Raw genomic sequence first — 5,699 nt, forward strand, 5'->3', positions numbered from 1 at the left:
AGGCAGTATTTAAGCCTTAATTTCTCCAGAATTTTCTTGCCTCTGCAGGTCACATGCTTGATGGTTGCATACTAGGTAACATGACCACATAGCATAGAGCAACGTAACCCTGTCGGGGAAAGCATGGTGCTCATGAGGCCAAGGAGGTGGGGTCAGACACTGGGGGTTGGCTCTCTTTATTCTGTTACAAGGGCAAGAATTCATTTAGCCATTTTAGGCATATGTGCCTTTGGTCACAAGGAACACAGGTGATGGCATGTCAGGGGACAGGGAAGATCTATTGTGACCACAGCTATGTGGGAAAGTGGGTAATTGCCTCACTGTGGCCTCCACAGAGACTTTTTGAGCTGATGTTTCTCTCTGTCAGCAAAAGCCTCTGATATTTGAGAAATCTCATGGCAAGTCATATTCTAGGAAATGTTACTCTTCGTGGAGGCTCACTAGTTGGACAAGTTAGTTCTCCCTCGGTTTGCTAAGATACTCCGTCCTCCTGCTGGGAGTTGGCACAGTTTAGGGTAAGCAGGCACATAATTCATCCAAGTATAAAAAAGTGGTAGGAAAAAAATGTTGCATTCTGCATTGTAGGATAAGACATTCAAATGTAACTGGAATGCTTACAGCAGCTGATGACCCAACTATGTCCGTCAGTCAAGGAAGGGAGTCTGGGTTTGGAGATGATTTTACATGTAGAGGAATTCTTTCCATGACCTCGGCAACTGAGCACTGGAGAGCAGGTCTTCTCTATCAGGTGAATGATACTAGAGAAACTGGATTGTTTCAGTTTGTAGCTGTGGTTCAAAGAGAGGGTTGACTTGGGCCCGAATTGCAATCAGCCAAAAGTGACACCAGCAAACTGAACAGGTCGCCAACATGGTGATGATCGCTCCTTAGGGATGAACCAAAGCACCAAGAAGCTGACAAGTCCCCGGAACACATCCATCAGGGTGAGAGGCCCTGTGAGGCCATTATACACCATGGTGACCACTGAAGCTTCCAGCCTCTGCCCTGCTTCCTCACTTTGGTCCTACGTGGCTGACCACCATAATTCCAGGAAAAAAAATGGCCTTTGGGCTGGTTTGAGCTTTTCTTTTCCTCCACCACTTTGGCTTTGTATGGTTTGGCTCAGAGACTTTTCCCCACAATGTAGACCAGAGGTACTGATCATTCAATCTCAAGCCAAGGGTGCCAAGTTCTGTGTTCTGGCCATTCCAGGTGAGTTTGCTGAGAGGTGTGGCATATGTGCATCCATATGTGTTTGACCCTGAACTTTTGTGGTGAGCAACGTAGTCATTGAACACAGGGTCTGAGGACAATGGCACATTACCTTGATACAACAGAAGGTTTCCCGGCTACCCCTCTCAAGGCTTAATACAAATCATTGTGTTAAGAGGAGGAAGGAAGTGAGAAAAATGGATGTACTCCTCCTGGGGGACCGATGTCAATAAATCATGCCAGGCTTCTTTCAAATGTTGCTCTTCAACACTAAGGAAATTAATATAAAAGATATATTTCCTGAGAGTCACAAGGCTCAGGAGGCAGGCATGAGGAATTTGTGGACCTATTTCTAGATCCTTGCCAATGCACTTTACGATCCGTGTTCTCCTCCATGAAGTACTGATTTTCTCCTGACTTAATTAACAGAAATACAAAAATGAGGGGAAACCGTTTCAATAATAATATAATGGGAGAGAGGCAATGCAAACATACGCATGAATAAAATGAATCGCAAAAGTCATATGAAAGTTTGGATGGAGAAGACTGGGCAAAAGATGTTATAGAAGAGAGGCTATTTCCTCTTGGTTGAAATTACAAGTGGTGGGCTGGTAGGGAAGTCATAGACATCTTGGTTTTAGGTTGGTAGTTTTCGTGCTGGCTCTGAGCTTAGATGCCTCCATTCAAATCCCAACATTTCCAGTTACTTCCACATGACCTTGGAGAAGGCAATGAACCTCTTATAAGAAAAAAAAAATTTTATAGTTTATTTATTTATTTTTGAGACAGAGAGAGACAGAGCATGAGCGGGGGAGGGGCAGAGAGAGAGGGAGACACAGAATCTGAAACAGTCTACAGGCTCTGAGCTGCCAGCACAGAACCCAAAGCGGGGCTCGTGCCCACGAACTGGGAGATCATGACCTGAGCCGAAGTCGGACGCTTAACCGACTGAGCCACCCAGGCGCCCCACAATGAACCTCTTTAGGGCCACTTACCTCATCTGTTAAATGGTACCTATTTCATAGGACCTTTGTGAGAACTAAAGGAAATAATATAAAGCTTGTCAAGTGCTTAGCTCCATCCCTGGTAAATGCGAGCTCTTGATAAATGGTAGCTATCAATATTAAGTCATGCGTTAGGAGGAAATATACAAAAGAGCTTGGCAAGGGGTCTGTATTCTTCCTGGTGGCTATAAATGTAAAGACGACACACCCTATGCTCTGTTTTCCGGGCTTAAGCTGTAACTGTCATTGTGTCAGGAGACATCATTTTCCCCACCTTTCCCTCATTTTCTGGCCTATGTCGCTGACCCACTTTGGTTTTTTTTATCTGGATTCAGAATCAAAGTGGTTTAATACGCATCTGTGATCTTTGCTGTGCATTCCACATACTAACTAATGAAAACCTCAAGTTGATTTAAATATACACATATATATATATGATATAAAGGAGGAATATGCAAGAATTTATTTCTAAAATTTAATATATATGTGATATACATGAAGGCATGTGCGAGTAAACATAACATCTTAATTAAAAATGGGGCAATCTAAGTGGCTATATCCCAGAATGAGTCCCGTGGACTATTTTAGCAGTTTGGTCATCTATATTTTCTCTCCTCCAATTTCATGGATTAAGGATTTAGGGATCAAAGCAACAGTCATACAGTGATATAGGAATCAATGGAATTGATTTTTTAAATGAATATTCTCATAGGTTTACAAACAATTGGTATGTTCTAAATGCATGGTGTCCTGGATTTAATTTTTTTGTTTGTAGTATTTTCTGGATCCATAGTTGCAGATCGTTTTCTGTGAAGTACTTGTGAATTCTTTAGGATGAACAGTGAGAGAAGCATATAAATTTTTATTGTATGTCTTAAATTGCAAAATGAGTTGTTAAAATTAGGTCTAGCCGCATATGTAGCTCTTTAGTAACTCTTGTAAACTTAGTTGGAATGGAAGGAAAGTTGCTTTTGGAAGATCCAAAACGTCCAATTATACCACTAAACTTCCTCTTACTGTTTATGTGTTTAAGAACAACAAATGCTAGAAAAGTGTTCTTGGAGCTATTTGGACATTTTTGTTTTTTAATTCAGAGAGCAGACTATTTTGAACTCCACACCAAATCGTCATGGTTCTCAAAAGGAAAGGCATAGCAATGCACTGCTCTTCCACGGACCAAATAAACCCTGAAGGAAAATATTGGATCATTCTGTTTATTCCTGTGTCAAGAGTTTATTGATCGAGCGAGCTCTCCTGTAGCTCAGGCAGCCTTTGATCTGCCAGGGAGAAATTGGGTTTGGGATTTTGGCGGAAGGGAGGGGAGGAGGTTGGGGAAGGATTTGGAATGTAATGGCCCTTGTTATCTGTAGTGGCCAGAGACACCCTGACACGGGCCAGCTCCCCAGCTCCGAGCTGCTGCCCGGGAGAAGCAGAGGCCGGGGGTTGGCTAGTGGGAGCTGAAGGCCGGACTTTGGCATTTTCAGCAGGAGAAGCACTTAGTTAGAGCCGTTGGAGTGATTTCTTGCTGCTAATAGATTTGTTTCTTTAGAGCCAGATAAGTAAAGGAAATGATGACTTTTAAGTGAATAGTTCCCCTGCTTGGGGCTGGTTAGTGTCAGCTAGTCCAGTGGCAGGAAATACCGATGGGTTTTTCTTTCTTTCTTTCTTTCTTTTTTTTTTTGTAGCCTAGTGACAAAAGCCTTTGCTGTCTCCCCTCCCCCGTCCCCTCCCACCCCCACCTTCTTACCCTCTCTCCTGGCCTACAAAACCCAGACGCCGGCACTTCTGCCTGCTGGTGGAGGGCCAAGGCTTGTCTGAAAGCCGTTTAAGTAATTGCTCATAATTGCACATGTTTCCCCGACTGGGCTTTTACCTCTCCACCCCTGAAATTAAAAGGGGCCAAAGATGTGTGACCTTTTTCTAATGGGATAGGTTCTGGAACAAAGGAATTCAAGGAGGAGGCCCAGGGCCTTTATCAGGGCTCATCTCTGACAGCTGGCCTGGGCCTGGGGGAGAGGCAGGATTGTCCTTTTTCAAGTTGGAGAGGAGCAGGGTCCAGAGGGAATTCCTCCTCCCTAAACCTCACAGCTCCATGTGGTACGTTCTGAAGTTCTCACTTTTCTCTCTCCCTCCACTCTGCCTGAATGCAGTATCTTCCCCTGATGCTAAGCACCACTGAATTCTGAAAAGGAGTTGACTGACCACACCCTGTGGCAGCTCAGGAGGTCTGCCTTTCTCTGGATAACTCCTTATCCCTTGGGTAACTCATTTCTCTGAGCCCCAGGTTTCTTATCTGAAAAACAAGGATAAAAGGATAATGTCACCTGTCCGAGGGATTAGAGATAATGATATGCAATGCGTAGTGCTTGGCACCAAGGAGTCCAATAAATGGTCATTAATTCCTAAAGATAATTTCTCGATGTCATTTCATTCTCTTTCTTCTAATCTCTTGAGCTGGGGAAAAGCAAATTCTAGGCCTTGAATATTTGGACTCAGATTGGTTAAAATCTATAGAATTCTAAACACAGAAAGGAATTTTAGAATCTTCTAGTCTACATTAGAAGTATGGGGAGAGTTTTTCAAACTGTTGATGCCCAAGGCCCATGTCGAGAGATTCTTCCTTATTTGGTGTTGGGTGGTAGGATCTGGGCGTTAGTATTTTTATAAAGAGGCTCAAGTTATTTCAATGTGCAGCCCGAGTTGAGAACAACTGATCTTGTTGAACCACAAATGAGAAACCGGAGGCCAATAGGGATCTGTTTGTTAATTCCTTCATTAGCTCGCTGATCCACCCATCTATGCGTGCAGCACCAACTATGTGTCGAGCGTTTACTATGTGTCAGGCAATGTTCTAAGCCTGGGAGATGAATTCATGGATTGCCTCGCTTGCAGGAGAGCACCAGAACCAGGACCAAGCCCTGGTAGGGAAATACTTCTGATCTATCAACTGCTAGCTTGTTTCTTTGTAGCAGTAGAAGTCACACATGGGGCAAGGAGAAACCCGTCATTTGAGATGAATAGCTGATAGGGATTTAAGCCTCTAGACCGGATGATGTCTTCTCCATGCCGAGACTCCTGTGATCATTTCTAAATCCAGATACCTCAGAGTATCTTGGTCTCTGCGTGTCCTGAGCCACTTCCTCTGGGCTGTCCTCTCGTCCTCAAGTTGGCCTCATGTATGAGGGCATAGTTCATGAGCTACAACCAGATTCTGGTCTGGAAATCCTGCTGACACAAACAAAATGGAGACAACGTGAAAATTCTGTGCCTTGGTTTATGCTATTATAGTTAATGATCTGTCAGTATTTCCATTATAAACCCCTATTTTCGGGGATGTATAACCCAGTCATAAACGTTCTCTCCAGGCAGAGCTTTGGCACTTGTGATTTCAGCCTGGGAGCACATGTGTGTGTTGGTGTGTGCATGTGTTTTTACAAGGATATGAGAGAAAAAAATAAGTTAGCCATTTTTAAGCAAAGGATG

The 5,699-nt window shown here is 43.6% G+C and overlaps 1 pseudogene; it reads right to left on the reverse strand.

The window, feature by feature from the left end:
* Positions 1-680: 680 nt before the first annotated feature.
* Positions 681-976, reverse strand: LOC120237288 (annotated as a pseudogene).
* Between the last annotated feature and the right edge of the window lie 4,723 nt (positions 977-5,699).

This window comes from Hyaena hyaena, unplaced genomic scaffold (assembly GCF_003009895.1).
Source record: "Hyaena hyaena isolate Hyena2069 unplaced genomic scaffold, ASM300989v1 scaffold_175, whole genome shotgun sequence".
Lineage (NCBI taxonomy): Eukaryota > Metazoa > Chordata > Mammalia > Carnivora > Hyaenidae > Hyaena > Hyaena hyaena.